This window comes from Juglans microcarpa x Juglans regia, chromosome 3D (genome assembly GCF_004785595.1).
Source record: "Juglans microcarpa x Juglans regia isolate MS1-56 chromosome 3D, Jm3101_v1.0, whole genome shotgun sequence".
Classification (NCBI taxonomy): Eukaryota; Viridiplantae; Streptophyta; class Magnoliopsida; order Fagales; family Juglandaceae; genus Juglans; species Juglans microcarpa x Juglans regia.
Genome location: NC_054598.1, coordinates 23,038,612 through 23,062,651, shown reverse-complemented (window position 1 = coordinate 23,062,651; position 24,040 = coordinate 23,038,612). Strand labels below are relative to the sequence as shown.

At 34.7% G+C, this 24,040-nt stretch overlaps 1 long non-coding RNA gene across 1 annotated transcript; it reads left to right on the top strand.

Annotated features, from left to right (window-relative positions):
- The first annotated feature begins 10,091 nt into the window (after positions 1 to 10,091).
- LOC121255829 lies at positions 10,092 to 15,446 on the top strand. Its single transcript, XR_005938859.1, has 4 exons — positions 10,092 to 10,263; positions 12,598 to 14,407; positions 14,499 to 14,569; positions 14,907 to 15,446. It is a non-coding gene; the product is annotated as an uncharacterized LOC121255829 (long non-coding RNA).
- Positions 15,447 to 24,040: the final 8,594 nt, after the last annotated feature.

Genomic DNA, 24,040 nt, shown 5'->3' with positions numbered 1-24,040 from the left:
AATCCGAATTAATTAGACACAAATAATATCATGATTCAGTGATTCACACAAATTACATAATGCAAACAAAAACAAATGGACGGGACTCACGAGAGTCATTCAAAGTTCAAACCACATGCACAATCTAAGCTCTGCAGCACAAAATTGACAAAATCTCATCCTCCATCTCCGATAAACCCTATCCTTCCATCTCCATTAAAAATATAAATTACAAAAAAATAAAATTTTGAATTTAGGGTTTCTTACCCTCGGATCTTCAGTGACGGAGATGAAGAGAGAGGGACCGGGTGCGAGTCATGCGACGGTGACGGTGACGGGGATGGCGATGCAGAGAGAGGGATCGGGTGCGGCGCCGGGAACTTAGAGAGAGGGAGAGACTGAGAGGCTGAGAGCGACTGAGCGAGGGAGAAGTGACGAGGTTCGGGAATCGGGAGGGGGGCCGGGGGCCGGGGGGTGAGTTTTGATTTTTAAACCAGGCATGAAACGACGTCATTTCATGCCTGGGTTTATATGTATATATATATATATATATACATCCGGGGCGGGGGTCACCCCCATCCCGCCCCCGCCCCCGGAGGGAGGCCCAGATGCGGGCAGGTGGCCCCGCCCCCACATCGACTAGACTGGTGATTCGCCCAGCCGCATGGGGGCGGGGCGGGGCAGCGGGGGCGGGGCGGGGCCCCACTGCCCACCCCTAGTGTGATGTGTGATAATAGACCGGTAGTTGAGTAGATTTTTTCTTTAGGAAAGTTGATAGGGAAAAAATCTACACAACCTCCTAGTATTCAGACAACCTCCACACACCACACTTTTTAAAATTTTTATTATTTTTTTTCTTTTATCAAATATTTAATATATGAATAATGAATAGAAGAATTAAATTAATTTAAAAAGAATAAACTCAAAAACAATTTGAAACAAAATTAAAAAATTTTAAAATTTTAAAAAATGTGGTGTGTGAAAGCTGCAGAGGTAGTGTAGCATTGCTCTTTGAAAAATTAGATATGGATTGGTGAGGATACAGGTGAATGTCAAATTCAAATTAACTTCAATGTGTGGTTGGGACTACAACACGTGAACAGCAAAAGTAAATTCAAATTCAAATGGTGACCAAGACTTCCAACATACAAGAGACTCTTCAACCATTTGACGGTACGTACGCAAGGAGTTTTGATATTATTCAGGGTTTTTTTTTTTTTTTTTTTTGGCTTTTTTTGGGAGAGCTTTTGTTGTTCTTGCTCAAATGAACAATTAAATTCTTAAGCAAGGATAGGGATAAACTTGCACAATTGAGGGTATTTTTAGTTTATTTTTTTATTGATGTATTTGATTTTTAATTACTAAAATTTTTTTGTTTTATCATTTTCAATTCATTGTTGATGTTTTCTTCTCTGAATAATCATATAATTTATTATGTTTATGGATTCAATCATGCTTTTTCTATTGAATGGATTAGCTCTTTGATTATGCTTGGATCAATTATTTATCTATATTGATTTAATTTTTTACTGCAATATCGCTCCTTGAGTATATTATCGTTGTTGAATTTTCTCAATAGTGATAATAATTACGTATTTTAAAAGTGGTGAATGATGTTTCAAATGGTGGTTTAATTTTGCTTTATAAATCTATACCTTCCAATTGGAAATTTTGAGAATTAAGTTCTCAATTGAGTTATTTAATGAATTAAGAATAATTAAAATACTAGATTTGTGCAAGGGATTCTCGATGCTTTATTGTTCGTCAAATTGGAATATTTTTTCTATTAGTCACTTTACTTCACTTTAATTCGCATTTAAAATTAATTTTTGTTCTCCATTAATCATTTAGTATTTATTTTTATTCTTTCTGCTATTCTTTTAATTTGTCTCTCTGTGGAATTGACACCCCAAGATTGTGCTACAATTACTACGTTGTTCTTTGGGTGTAATCAAATTTTGGCACCGTTGCCAAAGAGACAGTAAAAGAATTGCTAGACAATTTTTCTTTTCAGCAGTTTGTAAAGGCGGTAACTGCATTCCTTCTTTTAGCTTGTTGCATTATTTTTTTATTTTTAGCTTGTCATACAATCCACCCACTCCAAGTCATCCCCTATAGCCCCACGCCATCCCCTCTCATTCTCCTACACTTTGCAAAATTGTCATCTTCTTCCTTGAGAGAAACCGAGAGAGTTCTTGGAAAGAAAACGTTTGGGTGCTTTACTTCTTGGATTGCCAGCTTTGTAAGCATTTTACTAATCCAAATCTTTTGTATTTTTATTAATCTATGAGTTTTGGATTATTGGAAGAGTGTTGGTTAATTTTTATTGGGAGTTTAAAGGTTGGATGATGGTATTTGGTGATATGGTGTTTGGTTTGGATGAATGTTGTTAAGCCTTGGAAGTTTCTATTGTTTTATTGGAAAGTCTTGAAAATTTCAGTGTTATGGAGTATTACCTTGATCTTTATACAGGTTCATGGTTTTATTTATGGCATATAAGGTCTCAATAAAATAGATTTGCATGATTCTTTAAGTGTTAAAACTGAAACCCTCCAACATGAGATTGTTTGGTTTAGTTTTTCATTTTAGCCTTAGGAATTAAATCCATGGTTTTGATTTTTAAAATCATGTTCTTAAAGCTTTCATGTATGGTTTAAGTTGGATTTTAAATCTTTATGACTTAGCTTTTGTTAGATTATTGATGAACATGCAAAGAGTATGTTTTTATGTATAGTTTGGAGGAGTGTTAGTTAATGGTTTCTTTGGTGTTATTATTTGCTTGATATGTTGAATATGATGCTTAGATCAAGTTAAAACTTGAATTTGAGGTATATGGATGTGTTATTTCAAGAGTATATGCATGCAAATTAAGGATTTAGTCTCTGTATTTAAAGCCAATGCATGCTATGTTTCGAGTTCCATATTATATATGCAAGCCAATTGTTATTTGATGAATAAGTGAAGTTTTGTTGCTTGGTCATGCTCACTATCTACTAAGTAAGTGATTAACATGTTAGAAGTTAAGATTTGTAAACTTTGGGAGTTCTATAAGTTAGAAGTTTGAGTGATTAACATGTTAGATGTTTGAGTGATTCACTATACACGGATTTCTATAAGTTAGCTTTCTAACTTACTTGTGGTATGTTTATGTACGTGAGGTGATAAGGTTCATGCCATTATTTTCTTGTTTTATTTATTCTTATTAAGTTGGATTATTTAATGCTATACCATGTTGCTATAAATATATATATATATATATATATATATATCAATCACGAATATCTGTTATATGTCATGACCATCATGTCATGAAATATTTTTAAGTCAAGCATGAAATGTTAAGTTTACATCATGGTAACCCTATGAGACAAGACATCATGTATAAGTCTATCTTAGGTAAGCAAGCATGCCATACTCATTAAAGTTATATTTTTTAATAAGCAAGCTCATATGCATCAAGCATACATGTCATGTTTACTGTCAGACATACTTAATTATGTCGTCGCTAGCTTATGAGTATACTTGCTTAGATTTTATAAATCTCATTGAGGTAGTCTCAACTACCATTTTCTTCTGAATGATAGATGAGGTGTCAGGAAATGGAGGAACAATGCACCCCCAACTAAACGACTTCGAATAGACTGAGTAGCCTTGTGGAACTTATGGAGTCGATCCTCCAGTTTTTGGATATTATTTTGGAGTTGATAGTTGAGCTGAGCGAGCGACTTGGCATTTAGATTAGATTTATGTTTGTCTATAACTATGGAGTTCTATCTCCAGTACAATCTTATTTTGTTTACAGACTAGTTGGATGAACGATGTGACTTTTGTTTATGTGAATATGAATGAAAAGTAATATGTTAGATGTTTAAAAAAGAAATTTATCCTCTGCGTTTACTACATATTGTTAGAATCATGGTAAGTGAATTGCATTTTAGTTGTCATGAAAGGGGTTATGTAACCTCGCATTGCATGTCCTGACGCTTTATTCTCCATCAAATCTCAAGCCGAATTTTAGAGGTGTAACCTCTGAAAATTCCTACTGTTGGATCATTGCCCACTAAACCATTAAGTGAAATCCTTGAAATTTACGGTAGCATTTCATTGAATCTCTTGCCTTGATTTCCTCAAGTAGTCTCCTACTGTTGAACTAAAATAGCAATTGTATCTAAGGGTGAATTCGGTCCAGTCCGGTCGGTCCTAATGAGGTTTTGAGGATCGGACCGTACCTATTCGGTCCAGGGTTTTCCCACCCTGGACCAGACCAAACAGGTATAAGGACCGGTCTAGTCCGGTCCCATTCGAGACGGTTCGGTCCAGTCGGTCTAACCCTATACCAAATGGGCCAATGGCCCAATCCTTATATCCTATCAAATTCCTATGTTTTTCGGCCTAACAGTGAAAGTCCACTAACATTTTATCCAATTTTAAGCCAAAAAATACCAAAAAAGAACTTGAAAGGAAAATAAAAATAATCATAAAAGGAAAATTGTCTACATACAATAAATTTGAATAAAAGATTTTATTACCAAAAAAAAATCTATATCCATCCAAACAATTTAAACAAGGTTAAATTGAAAACTGAAAATTATACTATGCACATCATGTAAATAATATACTAACAGAGAATCAAATCTGTCTTCTAAAAGAAAGAAAAAAAAAACCATTCTCAAACATAGATAATGAAAACTAAAAATTATACAGTTCTCAAAAACTGAAAATTAAAAGAAGGTCTAAAAAAAAAAAAAACCAGAGAAGACTAAAAGTTATATTTAGTAATTTACATCAAAAGCTCTAAAAAAAAACATAACTCTCGCCTCTCAATACAAATTACATCAATACAAATTATACAATTATCCTCCTGGCAGCTCCTGGCCTCCTACATCTTTTGGGAGGCCCTAACTTCTTTGACGTTCTCCTATTCACTACAACACCGATTTCGTCATCATCGTCTCCAATACTAGTAAGGAATCCCGAATCTTGTTCTTCCAACCGTTCAAAAGCTTTTCGAAATTTTAAAGCCCCTTCCAACATAAGATAAGTGGAGTTCCACCTAATCGGTACATCTAAGCAAATGCCACTTTTGTTTGCAATTTCTTCCAACCCAACACATTTCTTAAATATACTCCACCATTGAGGTGAGAGCTTACCATATTTCACAACACCTCTCATATTCATAATAGACTCATCAGATTCCCTCAACCCCTCACGGACGATTAAGTTTAGGATGTGGGCACAACATCGAGCATGCAAGAATTCATGTTCCAAAACAGTGTCCCTTATATACTTGGTTTTTTTCTTCAAATAAGAAATTGCTTCGTTATTAGAACTTGCATTATCAAGCGTGATTGCAAATTGCAACTTAGGTATTTTACAAAAATTTATCTAATAAAAATGTATTTATCAAAATTAATATATATTATAATACTAAATAAGTATAGACTATATCTGTTAACGTCGTGTTTTGCACACATTTGGGCCAAGCTCCGACAACTTAGATCTTCAAAAACGAGCCCTGCACAAGGTGGACAATATTATGACTTTGAAAGGGCAGCCTCGGGGTCGAGTAATCTCTGATGCCTAAGTTAGTAAATATTCCTAGAGTGTATAGTAAATAAGTAAAAAAGTCTAGCAATTAGAAAGAGTATCCTCGTACCTGGGATTGGCTATTTATACTAGAAGTATGAAGTACAGATCATGTATGCTTTCATGAAATCCATGTTCCTTGTACTATTCCTTCTGTTAGAGGCTTTAAATGCAGCGTGGCTCTGCAACGACATCATTAATGTGGCGTGGCTCTTCGATGGTGTCATTAATGTGGCGTATTTGTCTGGGTGGCGAGCCATTAATGCGACGTGATTCTCCATCCTTCTCCTATTAGTCTACCTTCCCCTGGTCTGTTCATACATTCTCTATTGGAAGATCAATGGTGCTCCGTGTATCACACTTGCTGTGTGGGCGGGCACTAGAGAACTGGACACTACCCGAGGGTTCCAGATTAACGAGTCTCATCTCCTGTAGTACCATCCCTCCTACAGGCCATGCACAAAGGATTCTCCTAGTGGGCCAGGTTTGTGGCTTTTTGTCTTCGGCCAGGCTTAATAGGGCCCTTTGGGCCTTGAGGGAAAAATCTCCTTACAATACCAATACTAATAGTAATGGTAATACTATATACTATATTAATAGTGATATTAATACTATATATAATTATAGTGATATTAATATTAACATATTAAATTAACTAAAATATTATACATATATTATGTTAGAACTCTTATAATATATTAATATATACTAATACTATATATTATACTATTATAGTGTTAGTACTACATATGGTGTGTATATATATTATAATGATATAGTGATACTAATACTATATACTATACTACAGTGATATAGTCATTAGTCATAGTGATATTAATACTATATATAGTTATAGACTTATAATGATTTAATTATAATTATAATTATAGTGATTTAGTTTAGTTATAATTATATTGATGATGTTAATTGTTACTTTGTTACTAACTTAGAGTATGTCAATGTATTATAATTTATGATAGTTCTAAGTTAATGCATAATGAGCTATATACAACTTTTTACATTTTGTATATGAAGCAATGAGCATAAATAATTTAATTATCCATACATTCATACATGTTTTATATTTACTTGCAACTTAGGTCTTAGATGTCATACATTAGTTAATTGTGAATAGGTTAGTTAATTGATATCATACATTAGTTAATTACAATTTACAATAATATTTTTAATTGCTTTATATTTATTTACAACTTAGGTATTTTACAAAAAAGTTATCTAATAACTTTAATTAGATTATAGATGTAGATGTTAGTAATTAGTTAATGGTGAATTGGTGATAGGTTAATTGATAATATACAATTAATAGAATATTAATTTCTAATTACATATTTAAAATTTTATATTGTAAATGAGAATAGGTTAGATAAAAATTACATAATTTATTATACAATTATTATATAAAATAAAAATACATATTCTTCCTATTCGGTCGGTCCGATTCGATCCGGTCCAAGAAACCCCCACCCTGAGACCAGACCGAAGATTAAGAATCCCCCACTACCTAGACTGAAACCGACCATTTCCTTTTTCGGTTCGGACTGACCGTCTGTCACCCCTAATTGTATCCTCAATTTACTTTTGTTGCCTTTCTTGCTTTTGCCAGAGATGATTCACTGAGTCCAATATCTGAACGTTGGATCTAGTACCTTGTGCCATGACAGATAATACCAATTGTAATGGGCCGTTCCAATGACTGAATTCGAGATACTTAATCTCTAAAAATCAAGAATTAGAGAGAGAATATAAGAGAGAAGAAATCAAATGCAACTTCTGAGATATGTTTTCCCTCTCTTTTTTCCTTTTATGTATAACAAATCTGTCTTTGCTATACGATACCGTTTTACAACATTACAGAGATCAATATACGTAAAAAAGCACCGTTTTTCTTGATCAGAAACAAAACCGTTTGCGACAAAACTTAACGATTAACCGTCACTTATTCCTTCTATGCATCCACCAACTGTTGTTTCCCTTTCTTCCAGTTCCAATCTTTGACCCACGAAAGAGACGCTGGTACCAACGAAACTAGGTCTGCCATTGGTTGACTCGTACAAATTGATGAGAGTGGCTTCCTCTACTATACCTGAGTACAAGTCTAAATTTTAGGTTTTTTTTAGTTAAAACTCTTGTATTGGACTAACTAAAGGAATATTTGTTAAATTACAATAATTTAGAGCCTATAGTTATATTTGGAGTGTCAAATCAATATTTTATAATTTTTTCATCCAACTATTTTTCTTTGAAATTTCAAAGTCGCTGTGAGACGGTCGGGCTAATAAACATAGAACAGCAGCCCCCCAATCTCTAATTGCCACGTAAAAAAATACACCATAAGTGAAATAGGTTCCACCACATAGAAACGCTTCTAATCAAAAGCAGTCCTACTGATTTCGCCCAAGAGCAATGCGTGTTTTGCTCTGTTCATCTTCCTCGCTGCCCCTACCTTCATCTCCATCCCAACCCAAATGAAGATCTCGACTGAAAAAATAGTCCCCGATGGCAACTCGAACGGCCGGCACAGACTGATGGAATTCAACAAATAATAAAAACCTCAGAATATTGCTTTCGGTGAAGAAATGCGATTTCTGTAAATCTGTACATAAAGCTCTATTTCTTCCACTTTTTTACGGTATTAAGAGAAATTTTCCGATTTTTCGGCATTTTTTTTTTATTGGCGAAAAAAATCACTAGTTCTCTATTGGACAAAATTCGATCTATATTTTCTTGGGTTTGACTATAAATCAATTGGGTTTACAAAATTTAATTTGTATAAGTCTTCGGTGGTGGCTAGAGAGAAGCATCATATGGCATTCAAACTCCAGCAAAAAGCAAGTAAATAAAACCTGCTGCGATGGTCTTCCGAAAAATTTTTCAATTTCTCTGTTTCTATTTTGATGGATTGAAGTATTAGGGAGTATTAGGGTTTATGCTGGAGGTATGAAGATTGGCTGTTTGTATCAAGGAAAAGGATGATGAAAATGTAATAGGCCTGCTGTAATGGAGAACACAGTGTGCATACAAGGTGTTTGCTAAAATGTAGAAGAGAAAATCACAAGTGTATTGTATTGCTACGGGATCTGAAAATGTAGCAGAAATAGAACACGGTTAGCCTCTGTGTCGCTAGAGGAGACGAAGGTGTGTGGGTTTCAACCGTGCGAACTCCAGCTGTGCGAGAGAGGGGTGCCGTGCGAGAGGGGGTGCAAAGGTAGAGAGGGAGTGCGAAGGGTGCAAAGGGTTTCTACTAATCTATTATAATCAGATGTAGTGCAACACATGATAGATTAGATGAAAGCCTAGATGTCAGCTAATTAGTGGTGGGCTGCTCTTCTATGTTTATTAGCCCGACCGATCCTTAGGTTTTCTCTTCTCTTTTAATATTAAATTTTAATATTAATACAAAATATTAAATATTAAATACAAGTGTATTTGTCAAGATCATTTGGATCAATTGGCAACATCTTAATTTTTCATATTGGTTTCACAATTCATCTCATATCATTTCTGAAAACAAACGAAGCCTAAAAAATCGAAGGATCAAATCTTTCTTTCCTCTATATATATATATATATATATATATATATAAATAAAGGATACAAGTGTATTTGCAATATATAAGTATATTTATAAAATATTAATTTTTTTAAAATATTATAAATATATAATATTATATTAATATTTTGATTTTAGGATAACTAATCCATCGAAACCTCATATTAACTTGAACTTGACAATGGTTCAATGGCATTTAGGCTCCCTCCAATCAAAAGAATTAGCAAACACAGAGCCACCGACAATTTTCAAATAAATGAACCTCCTTTGCGGCGGGCATTGTGGTGGAACCAAGCCGCAACAAACAACGTTATTTCAAGAGAGTTAAAAGCTTTACACTATACATTATCAATTTAAATCTTATAAATCATATTATATCACTTGAATAGTATATAGTGTAAAGATTTTTAAATAAACCTTAAAATATATATACTTATTTATTAAGAAAATATGATATTAGATATTAGATATTAGATAAGGAATTAGAAAATATTTTAGCCGCAAATGAATTACATAAAAGTAAACTTACAATCTGATGTAGTTTAATGTAGTATGTTAGATTGTAAAATTACTTTTATTATAAAGTAGATCTAACGGATTCTATAAAATTACCTCAGTTTTTGAGTTTATTTTGTATAATCTATTTGTATCTATAGCAGTTTTCAAATTAGAAATATCTAAGGCTATTTTGGTTACACAAAACTAAATTATCTCATTTTATCTCATCTTATATAATTATTACGATTTTCTCAAATTTTCATATAAAATATAATAAATAATTTAATTTTTTTAAATTTTAAAATAAAAATAATTTTAAAAAAATAATATTATAATAATATTTTATTTAACTTTCAATAAAATATCTTATCTTATCTCATCTACACTGCTTAACGAAATGAAATCCTAATATTGTGGGCCTCAACACGGTGTCGTTTTGATGTAAGAACCAAATTAAATACCGTTCCACGTAAACATAACTGCAAATGAAGTCGCATCCTGCAACCTTCTCCTCATTTCGTATACCCTAATCTCCTCTCTCGAGCTGGACCAACCGTACACCGTCTCATCTGCAGCCGACTCTCTTCGCTGGAGCCTCCAGTTTGCTCACTGTGTGGATTTCTTGGGCATGTACCAATCATTTCTTCTATTTCTGTCGTGCTGAATGTTGATTGCTGTTGCTGGTTCAATGGTTATTGGGCTTCTGGAATCTAAATTGGATGTTGTTGTGTATGTATGGTTGGCGTTTGGGCATTTTCCTAGCAATGATTGGGGGAGGTTTAATTTATTAATCAAAGGAGGTCGAAGCACATTTTTCCATGACTGAGTGACCCGACTTGAAATGGGTTGTAAGAAAACATTGTGTTTGAGGAGATGAAGCCAAACTATGGGGGTTTTTTTTTCGTTATGGTTCTCATAAAATGAAGTCAAACCTTGGGTTTTCTGTGTGCAAAATGAAGTCACTGTGCTTTTCTTCTTTTATGTGTGGTTTGGTTGGAGTTTTGCTGGTTTGTGATACACTCTCATGAATTTAACCAAGAAAATCAGATGGAACAAATAAAATCAGATGGAAAATGAGAGAAAAAAATGAAGAATCGAAGGAAAAATCTGGAACTTGTATTGACTGAACTCTTTGAGGGAGCTCAAACCTGCTGAAACAAGAATGCAATTCAAGAAACTTCTTACTTGCCCTTCCATTTTCCGCCCAAGCCTTATTTATACTACAATCAGAAACTCAATTACTTGTAAACAGTTACAACTACCATTGGCAGACGCCTGGGTCTAACTTCTATGTACAAGAAGGAAAATGCTATTTATAATTACAATTTTACACAGAATCATACGTGCTGATTGCGAGAAAATAAAAGATTTGAGAAAGTATTCTGTTGAGTTTGACATCATGTTTTACTTTGCCATGTCCCACACAAGATGTCATCACTTTCTTTGGGTCCATCACACTCCATGGCTTCTTTGTGGATTTTCAATATCCTGAAACAAAAAGGAAAAAAATTCCACTTTTTTAGAAGTTAACAGTTCCTCACTTTTGGAGAATAGGACTATAGGAGCCATTCTGCTCAAGTTGAAGTTTAAGGGCTAATTTGACCCTTCTCTCACATTCCGAAACCATTTTAATTCTACAACATTAGTGGCACATCGAACTCTAGGCATTCTCTTAGTCAAGAATCATAAGATGTTGCATATTGCAAACATAGTAATATATAACAGTATGTTTATATGCCCCACAATCCCTTTCATGCTCATAGGCATCCGTTCATTCTTTTCTGCTGTAAAGTATTCAATTTATAGTACATGCCAGTTAGGATCTTCCCATCAGACAACCATCATTTTGATATTGCAGTTCAAAACATTTCGAAAGTCAAAAGTATCTTTGAACCTCCAATAACAATCATATACCCTGGTAAAAAAAAAAAATAACAGTAACATACCAAACTCCAACTACTCATGAGCTGTTATGAGCTGTTTGGTGATTCTTGGGCAAACTCCAACCACCCCACATATATACCTTAATAGTCTTCTCCATTTCCTTCCACTGTGTAAACTCAGTGAATTAAATCTTTCTTATTAGCCTTCATAATATCTCAACCTACTCTTTAAATATAATAAAATGCTACAGAGTACAAAAAAGCTGTAAATTATACAAATATAAGTACCTTTTCAAGCCATACTCCCGGTATCCTTATCTCAAGGGTTCAATCCCTTGCACGTGGCCTTGGTGTCCTCAAAGAAAATAATTGCCTATGAAAAAAAATGTTGTGCCTTTTCTTGAGCACATCTGCTCATTGTCAACGCCAAATCAAATAGACAACTTTTTTGGTTGGAAGGATAAGTTAAATGCTATATTCTCTTTGGTGTACATATTTAGTTATGCTTTGTCCCTTGTGATTATCTTACTTTATGAGAGAAAATGTTTCCAATGTTGTTGGTCAAGTTTCAAATCTCCTGACTCTTGGGTTTACCGTTAGCACAATACACTACTTAATTCATTAGTTGTGTGGATGACTTTTTTTTCCTTTGTACAAAAAAAAAGATAGTCACTTTGTGGGAGCTTCTAAAAGGTTCAAAGTATATATACTGTCAAACTCATGTTTTAAAAGCTACACTATCAACATCTCAAAATAAGCTATACTACCCAACTCAAGCTTCTTTATTTTTTGACCGTTGGAATTTTCTCCAGTTTACATGGTAGACCTTTTTGTTTTTCAACTTCACGTCAATAACATTTTCGTATATAGTGTTCTTAGGCACCGCTTGAAAAGGAAACGCCCAATTGAGTATGGGCTTGCAAATTACACATAGATTTTTAATTTTTTTCCTGATTTATTTTAATATTTTTTGAATGCCATTTCAGCTTCTTGTATTTTTTTTTTTTTTTTTTTGTTAAATTGTGATAAGTTGTTATGTGTTGATCTTTTGGTGGTTGGTTATGTTATTATGCAATAACAGATGGAAGGTACGTTGGGTTATAGTATTGGTAAGACACACGGGAGTGGTGATGACTCTAATTCTGGTCCTATAGATGTGGAGGAGCATGAGAGTCTTCCAATGCATTCCTTCTCAAATACACAAAGCCCTCTCTCTTTCCTCCCACAACGATCAGTGGAGTATGATCCAGAAGAAGCAAGGGTGGCAATGGCTAAGTTCTTTATTACATCTGAATTGCCTTTTAGGATTGTGGAGCATGAAGCGTTTGTGGAGCTTGTGGAGAACTTGGAACCTAGGTTCACATTGCCATCACAGGCCACCTTACGAAAAGATTGTATGAACTTGTACAAGGACGAGAAGAGAAAGTTAAAGAATTTGTTGAGGGGCCAAGGGATTTGTCTTACCATTGAAACATGGACATCGGAAGAAACTTTGAACTATTTGTGCATCACTGCACATTTCATTGATTGCAATTGAGAATTTCATAAGAAAATCCTTAAGTTTTGCGTAGTTCTTGACCAGAAGGGTGATACCATTGGGACTATGTTGGAGTCGGTATTGGTAGAGTGGGGATTGATAAAATTTAATAACCATAGTTGATAATGCTTGTTCTAATGACGTTGCCATTAATTATGTGAGAAGGGAGATGCAAGAGAAGAATCGCACCATTTTGGGTGGTGAATTTCTTCAGTTGCGGTGTGCTTCCCATATATTGAATCATATTGTAACCAATAGTTTGAGAGATGTCAATGATTCGGTAACAAGTATTAGGGATGCAGGTAGATATGTGATATCTTCACCGGAATGGTTTGCCAAATTTATGGATTATGCAGATAGGGAAAATATTAACAGGAGGGTGGTCTTAGATGTTCTCACTAGATGGAACTCCATATACTTGATGTTGAATATTTCACAAAAATATCAAAAAGCATTTGAACTATTTGCGTCTGAGGATTCTCAATTCACTAACCCTACATGTGATGATTGGGTAAATACTTGAACTTTTGCGAAGTTGCTGAAAATTTTTTATGATGTTACATTGAATATTTCTGGTTCTCTGTATGTTACTGCCAATACATATTTTCCAAAGTTTTGCATTCTTGAAGACGTATTGAATGATATGTGTAAAAGTAATGATCCTATCATGAATGTCATGGCAACTAATTTGAAAATTAAATATGACAAATATTGGGGAAGCATTGATAGGATCAATTTGATGATATATGTTGCTTTTGTTCTTGACCCATGATACAAGATAATGGCCATGACATTTTGGTTAAAAAGGTACAAAGGAGACGAGTTGGCAGACAAAATAGAGGCGGAGGTGAGACTCCTTTTGAGCCGTTTGATTGAGGAATACAATACATTTCATGGGGTTACTTATGGGAGTTCTGATATGGCTAAAAAAAGGTTCAATGCTACTTCCTTAAATGTTGTTGATGACTCAAGTCCAGTCTCATCTCAGTTTGATTCTCTTTTAAACCAATTCCTTGAGGAGGAGAATCATATGGAGTTCAAATCAGAGTTGGATTGGTATTTGCTAGATGGGCTTGAAGCAAGATCACCTAATTTTGATATTTTAGCTTGGCGGAAGATGAATGCAGTTAGATATCCTATACTTGGAAAGATAGCACGTGATGTGTTAGCCACCCCATTTCCACCTTTGCCTTGGAGTTTGCGTTTAGTGCCAAGGGACTCATCTTGGATCCCTTTAGAAGTTCATTGGATCCAAAGACTGTTGAAGCCCTCATTTGCACCCAAAGTTGGTTAAGAGAGAAGCTAATCAACGCTCGAGAGCTGAAGGAATACTTTGAAGACATTTACCTTGGAGGTTAATTTATATACAAATTTAGTTGAAACTTGAATTTTTTTTTTTTTATTATTCACTTATTCATTTAACTCAATTTCTTCATATTTTTTAGATGATCGTCCTCCTTCATCTTCAGCTTAAGCATTTATTGGCTAAAATTTTGATCAGGACCAAGCAACTGGTGTGAGTACAGTTGATTTGTGTGGTAAAACCAAATATATATTAGTATTTTAAATTGTTTATTATAGTATAGTTGATTTATGCTTTAATTTATTTAAAATAAGTCACAATAACAATATCACATATTGCGTTATAAACTTTGATTTTACATTGCATGTGACCATTGGTAGAAACGAGTGTCTCAAGAAGTAATACACGTGGGCAGATCATGGAGCTGTGGGTGGAATTGAATGTCTCAAGAACGAATATTTCCAATATGAAAAACAGGTATATGAGTATTTCATTTACTCTTTCCATAAACATATGCTGTATGAGTATCTAACAATGTTTTGATTGACAGGATGAAGCTAGAGTGGAATGCTGAACTTTTGGATTTCACTGAGAAACCAGAGGCTGCTTGTGTTGGAGCCATGGAATCTGGGAAGTGACCAAGATCTGCTCGTGTTAGGAGTACCCATTTAATGATTTTGCTAGATTATAGATTTGGATGAGACTTTGGCAAAGTTCGGTAAATTGAGCGTACATAAAATCATTGAAAGAGCCCCACTGCCCTTGTGAAAGGAAACTGTATAGCAATGCTGTTAGATTTGTGACTTCAAGTTGGTTGACAAATTTCCACCAGTTTACTTCTGAAAGAATACTTGGAGAATGCTCCTTTTGACAGGCCAATGCATGGTGCAGTAGTTATGACTGGCCAGTGTACAAAGATTGCCAGCAGCATCCTACTAAAAAATTTCTTATACACAGAGCCTAGGCATGGATACGTGGTAATAGAATTCTTTTGGAAACTTGTTAGTACCACATCTACTGAATCACTTCCATTCGTTAGGCAACTTGAAATTTTAGCATTAATTCGTGTTACTAGCTGCATTATTGTCAATTCGATATGGATGCTTTTAAGTACCAAAGGTCCCTCAGGGTACCAATTATAATGCTACAAACATTTATTGCCCATTCCCTGCATGCATTTTGCATGGTGTTTTGAAACTGGAGAAGCGATGGATCTCAGCTTTAAGAATCGGCCTTAGGAAATGGAGCAACTCAGAAGCCACTGCCTCAAATCATCAGATACCCTGCCAAATTTATTTGATTTTCGTTTGCGATGGTATTTTTGTATATTTCCTGAAAAATCCCTTTATTTAAGAAGAAAAAGTTTCCAAAAAATTAAGGGTTAATTTGGTCTAGTCTGGTCGGTCCCTAGAGGATTTTTGGGATTGGACCGGACCGAATTCATATACGGACTAGACCGGATTGTTGACTATCGGTTCGGTCCGACCATTAGCAAATGCGCCAATTTTTTCACATTCAATCCATTTGGCCCAAGTCCTTACTTTTATCCTATCTTCAGCCTAAATTATTATTAACATACAAAAAATAGGAAAAAAAAAACTTGAAAAATATGCAATATGCCAATAACATCCAAACTCTAAATAATAGAAAATATAGAAAAAAGAGAAAAATAAAATAAAAATTATCCATATCCATTCATAAAAGGTTATCAATTATATTAATAAAATTAAAAACAAAAAATAGAGAAAAAGAAATTTAAAAAAATCTCTAATCATCCAAACTCCAAATAAAAGAAAAAAAAAAGTTAAAAAACCAAGTAAAGTAAATGACACATAAAAATTATTACAATTTACAATCCATTCATCTAGCTATAATCCACCTACTTATAAAGTGATATTACAAATTACAAATGACTAAATAATAATAAAAAAATGTCATAACAGTCTCCAAGTCCAAAACTCCAAGTTTTCCCAACTTTACTGCAAAAACATAGCAAACAAATAATAAATGTCTTAGTTTAAAATTTTATTTTATGCTAACAAAAATAACTAGTATAATAATATATTCTTCTCACTCCATTCATCTACATTGGGTGTAGACATTATATTCGACGCATTCATAGAATTTTCAACATCCCTAACAAGTTCTATACATAAAAGATAAAACAAAAAAAATTATATAAATTTATATAACATATAAATCAATGAATCATTAAAAGATATAAAAGGAAATAAATTTGTTACATATCCATATTTAGCTGCTTCTCAAAATCCTCCACATCATCCATTAAAGTCTTAAGGATAAATGGAGTAGAAGGAAAATGAAGCCAATTCTGTGCACAAATGAGGCCCTTTACATCATCGGAGATAAATTACTTCAAAATGATCAAGTGCACGACCCGCCGTGCTAAATGCAGATTCATAGACCACTGTAGATACCGGTACTACAAGAACATTACGTGCAGCTTTTGAAAGTACGCAATATCTAACGGAATTAACCTTTCACCAATTTAGAATGTCAAAGCTTGCATCTTGTTCCTCATAAGTTTCAACTAGGTATCTATCAACCTCTAACTTGTTTTCCAAAGAGTTTCTCAATTGTAACCGTTGTTTAAATTAGGGGTGTTATCCGCATATTACGAGGTGGGGTAGCCCCTTCCCCGCCCCTGCCCCCACATGGGCAAGGGTGGGGGTTTACCCCCCGGCACCCGCCCCCGCACATGAGGGCAAGGTATCCCATCCGAATGTTAGGGTGTAGGGGCGGACCAAAACACATTTCTAGGCCCAAAATGATCCAAAAACACATGTAATGGGTCAAAACTGGCCCAGAACCTGTTTTTGGAAAATAATAATTTACAATAATACAAATTATATACTACTAAGTTGCAACTAATGATCATAAGTAAACTATTACAATAATACAAATTAAGATAAAACTATTACAAAATTACAAATCCATCTAAAAAATATTACAAGTTATCACATAATTTAAATAAAAGATGATAATACAATAAACTATAACTATTAAGGGACAAGTTGTAGCAACATTACAATTAAGTGAATTAATACAAGAATATCATTTCAATTGGAGGATTGACTTTGACTGTTTGACATTGGAATTTAGGGTGGCCTTGGTGTTGGAGAAGTTAATAAGCTATGCGGTGAGATTGTGAGAACATAAAACTTGAAACATTAATAGGAAAAAAAATTAGAATTAAAAAAATAAACTAAAATACAAAATACAAAAATAAATTAGAAATGTCAAAATTACAAACATTGAAAGTACTAACCAAGATGAGATTGGAATGAAGATGACAATGAGAATGAGATATTCGGACCTTGAGATTAGAATTGAGCATATGACAGTGAGACTATAAAAGCTAAAAAAAGTACAAGAAAAATAATTAGAATTACTAAAAATTATATAAATACAAAAAATAATTAAGGGACAAATTGTACAAACCAATGACAAATGGCAATGGTGGCCAGTGGGTTTAATAGACACGAAGTCATATTGAAATGGAGGTAGACGACGTTTCATGTATCGCTACAACAATTAAATTCGAAATTTATACCAGTTAAATGAATATAAATAAATTAAAATGACAAAATGAAATCCACGATTACCAAATCCAGACTGATCACCACCATCCTCTTTGTTGGCCTCCTCAAAGTCAAGAATATCAAGAACATGAAGGAAGGTCTTGTTGATCCAATTCTGCGTACAAATCAATGCATCTACAGTGGTAGCAGACAATGAACTCCAGAATGGATTCAATATGCGCCTTCCGGTGCTAAAGGCCGACTCTGAGGCTACGGTGCTAATAGAGATGGTCAAAATACTGCAGGCTATCTCTCCAAAGACAGGATACTTCCCGACATTGGTCTTCTACCAAGATAATATATCAAAGACTCGTATAAGTGGGTGAAGGTCCGTTGCCAAGTATCTATCTACCTCTAATTGAGCCTCTACAAGATGATGGACTAGAGGGCTTTGCTCCAATCTCTTACTCCACTCCAACTTACGCCTTTTCCCAACCTCAGATTCTCAAAGAGGGTGTAGGGGGGGGGGGGGTAGGTTCTTAAATATTACCACCCATAAACATGGTAAACTCATCAAACAATCTAGCAATGATTTCCTTAACTCTTGCCGCAATATGCGTTCCCGTGCTCCAATCCCAAGCCATATGCCATGCCATCAATCTTGTACTGGGGGTCAAGAACAACAACCACATATAACAAAATATTCACCCTACTTAAATCTCCCTAATATTTGTCATACTTAACTCTCATCATCAATGTCATCTCCTGCATATGGTCACTTGCTCACATGTTATCCAATTCTTTCTTTACCTTACATATTTGCTGACAGAAATTATTGGATGTAGGGTACAAAGAACCGGATAGCTTCATTGTGACTTTGTAGAAAAACCTCAAAAAGTCTACAAAAGTAACGACAACCTCCCAATCATCATCAGTAGACTTACCTAATCCCTTGTGATCATCAAAATATTTGACATATTGAATGTCTTCATCACCTAGTAATGCAAAGGCCTACTTATATTTCTAGGCCGCCTCCAACATCAAGAAAGTCGAGTTCCATCTTGTAGGAACATCTTGACAAAGGCCATTCTTGGATGTTATACCTATAGCCCTCACAACAATATTAAATTTCTCCAATTTCGCAGGTGAAAATCTCACAAATCTCACAGCAGTTTTAACTTGTGCAACCGAGTCATCAAGATCTTTCAAACCATCATTGACAATTAAATTTAGAATATGTGCAATACATCTCACATGCAAATACTCACCACCTAAGATTATTTTATTTGCATCTCTAAGATAGGTCTTACGATGCTCCAATGTGATATCATTAGATGAGGCATTGCCAACTACAACTGTCACAACCCATGGCAACCCTTACCCCTTTATTGCGGCCTCCAAGGCCTTCTCAACTATCTCACACTTGTGATCGAAATTTGACAAAACTTTTAAAAAATTTTGTTTAATTTCCAATCACAATTAGGGGTGTAACCAGTCCGGTCTAGTTCGGTTTTGGACAAAATCTATGAATGAACCGGTATGTACCGGTTTTGTATTTTTCAAAATCGATTATGCACCGATTACCCTCCTAAACCGGTACTTCCGGTCCGGTCCGGTTTTTCAATTTTTTTAAAATGTAAGTTTCACAATTTGTCATTAAAAATTTGTTTATAAAAAAAATGATTTAAAAAAAATGTTTTATACTTTTATTAATATATTAGACTATATAATAGTATTAATATTAGACTATTGGTATAGTTATAAGTTATATATTAGTATTAGTTATAAACTATATATTTAATATTAGTATTAGTTATAAACTTTTAGTAAAAAACTTGTAGTATTAATTATAAGTATAACTATAGTCATTAGTCTATATTAGACTATTAGTATTAGTTATAAATTTTTAGTGATTTATTATTAACATTTTATGTAATAATTTAAAAATTATAATAAGAAATTATTTCATATATGAATATATATAATTATATATTATATATAAAAATTTCACATAAAAATTTATAATTATACATAATATATAAAACTTATATATATATATATAATATTTTGTATAAAACTTATACATACAATAATACAAATATTATTTTATATATATATTTTTTACCAACCGGTCCGGTCTGGACCGGTTTTCCGATTTTCCAGTTTGAATTTATACCCATAATCACAATCAATAAAATGCATAGTCAAAGACATATAATTATGATTTTGGACGAATGTTCATGTATTGGCGGTGAGACAAACTCTTTAACCCATCGATTGGCCCCTCAACAAATCTTTTATGTTCTATAACTTTTTTCATATCATTTGTCACCGTGTGGTATGAAGATTAAACTTAGGTTCCAAGTACTTACAATATGCTTGGAACTATTTTTCCTCCACAAACTGAAACGATAGCTCATCTATGATGACCGTACAAGCTAAGTGTCTCCTACACTCATCTGAATCATACTTAGTATACCCCTTTAATGTTTCACCCCCACTACTCCTGTAACACCCCGTATTTTAGTGTATTTTTACTGAAGGAATTATTTTTATGGATTCAAAATTTTATTCTCTTATTTTAAAATTATTGGATTTTTAATTGGGTTATTTTTATGATTTTTAGTTTACGAAAATTATTTTCGAAGTGCTTTCTTTAAATTAATTATTGTTATGTGTTTAAATTTCTTCTCGAATTAAATTAACTTATTATTGGGTTTAATTATTTATTTTCATGTTAATCACTGTGTTTGAAATATTTTATTTCACTAGCTGTTTTAAAATCGTTTCCGTTGGATCATTTTCGTGACCCAAGTTATGAGGATCGGATCTCATTTCTTTTCCCTCTATTTTTTCTTTCCTCTCCTTTTCTTTTCTCCTTCTTTTCTTTTCCTTATTTCTCCTTCGGTTTCCTTCCCGCGCGCGAGGCCCGTTCCCCCTCCCTCTCTCTTCCGTCCTTTCCTTCTTCACCACCCAGCGCCGCCGTGCGTCGGCGGTGGTCGACACCGCCCAGCCCGCTAGCTTCCCCAACCACCGGCGACGCTACCCCTTCGATCTCAACTCCATTCGCGCTGCCGTTAGCCACCACGAGCCCACTGAAGCCGCGGCACTCTTTCTGCCGCTGTGCCGCCGTCGCACCACCATTGGCCACCATCTTCTCACCACATCATCCTCGACCTCTTGGCAACCCATTGGACCCAACCCCAGCTCCGATCCGCCACCGGTGAAGCTCCACCATCTACATTTTTTATTTAGGTATTTTGGTCTTCTACCGCCCATTGCGCCGCCACCCACGGCCAACCTTCACCACCACTAGCTTCACCGACCTCCTTAGGCCCTACCCTATCAATCTTGAGTCTTCGTTTGCACCCGTTGAAAAGTTGGATATTATGACCCACGGCCACAGTGTATTTTACACTGTGGTGTTGCTCAGACGTCGCCTTTTTCAGCTTTGTGATCCTTCGAAAATTGCTATATAGCGCTGTAAGTATTTCTCCAAAGAATTCTTGTGAATTTAATGTATTTTTGCACTAACGCATTTCACTGTATTTAATCTGCTGATTGGTTTTACTGGACTGAGTCCGAGGAGTACGGGAGTCAGATGGATTGTTGATTGGAGTTGTTTGGTTGGATTTGATTGGTTTGGTTATTGGTGGTTGTGGATTAGTGTTGGTACATGTACATCTCATTATTTCATGCATGATCATGTTTGTAAGGAAAACTGGGTTTTCGTGTATTGCATTTATGTTCATGTGTTTATGAAAACTGGGTTTTCATGTGAGAATGGAATTTGGGTGCGTATGTATCACGACCCCAAGCCGAGATGGGACATTATCTCGGTGAAGCTCCTCTGGTTACTCGGGAGCGGAATATACTGAGTAACGTCCCCTGGATTGTCGCCGGGCGACAATGGGATTGGACGAGAGATTCGTGCCGACTCCGTGGTCCTTCTGCTGGCGGGGACTAGAGGATGTCTGGCCACGTACGCGCTGGGCGCAGAACTGGGCATCGCTCGTTGCGTAGTGTGGGTGCTTGGCCATGTACGCGCCGGGCGCGGAACTGAGCACCGCTACGAAGCCAGGATGTGCGGATGGTCCATAGGGGAGGCCATGGTGCATAGGGTAATAACGGATTAATTGGCTATTTTCTGAGAAAATAGTGTGCGTTAGATTTTGTGTAAATCATTTTCTGGGAAAATATTTTACAGATTATTTTTGGGCCAAATGGGATTTTGGCGTGTGTTGGAGAAATTATCATTTTCGGAGAAAATGATGTTTTGAGGAAAATGCATATTTCATCATATGCATGCATGTTGGTTGCATTAAATGCATTTTATTTCCTGAGAATTATTTGAGTTATACTTACCTGCGGTACCATTATGTGGTAACGCAGATTTTGATGCAGAGGAGGAGGAGGAGGAGGAGGGCGAGCCTGAGGAAACGGCTCCGCCCGAGGAGTGATCTGGGATCACTGGCTTTGTTATTTTATTTTACTCATTTGTATTTGGGACATGTGTTAAACTTTATTTTGGGATGACTGTATAAATGCTTTTAAACCTCTTCTGATATTTAGATTGTATTTTAAATTCTGGTACTTAGTTGACTATCCGCTGCGTTATTTTATTTGTATAATGTTGCATGTACACACACTGGCACTTCGTTGGGATGTGTGACCGTGTTGTCACCATCCTGGCGTCTCGATCCCTGTGTATTTATGTAAGGGGGATTGGGGGCGCCACAACTCTCATCCGATTTTTTTTTTTAAGTCTAATCTTTAGTCTAGATTGACTCTTCTCTTGTAAAGATTTCAATATTGGACTCTATTTGCATTGTTCTTCTAAGTGAGCCTTTAATTGGGATGTACCATGCCTCCTATAGTGATTTCTATACACTTTACCATAATAGTTACACTTAACTTGTGGGTTATTGGGATCACCACCCTCTAGTTTGGTGAAGTGAGTCCAAACTATTGAAACCGATTTCTTGCTTTGTTGGGGCAAGGGGGCAGTGGTACTGGTAGGCCCAGTAGGGTTAGTGGCAGGTGTAGGGGTAGGGTCCATAAGGTTAATGGCAGGTGTAGGAGTAGGATTAGGAGTTGGGGTAGGGGTATGATAGCTAGCACTAAAATTTGACTGATTTTTCATTCCTCAAAACTCACAAAAATCTGAAATGAAGCAAAGATCATTACAACAATTAAAACCATGCACAAATCATCCAAAACAATTTGGAGTTTCGAAAATAGGTCAAGGTTTCGATATGAAACCCCAAAACAGAACGGGGTTTCAATATCGAAACCCAAAAATAGATCGTGAAACAACATCGTTTCACATAACTCAATTTATATTTTGCTTGCCATTGGACCTAAACGGTGCTATTTAGGTCCAATTTACACTAAATGACGCCGTTTCTTTAATGAGTAAGAGCCATTTTTTTAATTCTTCTCTCTTTTTGACACATAAATTAATAAAAAAAATGACTTAAATTAGTAAAATTAACTCATTAAAAAAAATAATTAATTATAATTATATTTATAATGTTAATTGCTAATTTGTTATTAACTTAAAGTATGTAACTATATTATGATAGTTAATGCATTATGGGCTATATTAAACTTTTTACATTTTTTTATATGATTAATAAATAATTGCCATTGACTATACATATGTTTTATACGTACTTGCAACTTAGGTATTTTACAAACACCTTATCTAATAACTTTAGTTAGATCATAGATGTAGATATTATTAATTAGTTAATGGTGATAGGTTAGTTAATTGATAGCATATTTGTAATTACATATTTAACATTTTATATTGTCAATGGTGATAAATTAGATAAAAATGGTAGAAAAACCCAATCCCAAGACTGGATTGAAAATTGAAAATTTTACATTGGATGAACCAAAACTGACTGATCTCAACTTCGATCCGAACTCCTTACTCCCCTACAAAAAACCAACATAAAAAAAAAAAAAAAAAAAAAAAAAAAAAAAAAAAAAAAAAAAGAGTCCATTTCAAAATCCTCCTATCTATTCATGGTAATTTAATGGAATGAGGGATAGCAGGCTACCCAAAGTGTACCATCAGAGAAAGGTACGAGAGCGTTCAGGTAACACTAATCTTGGTAATTACGAATAATTTCAA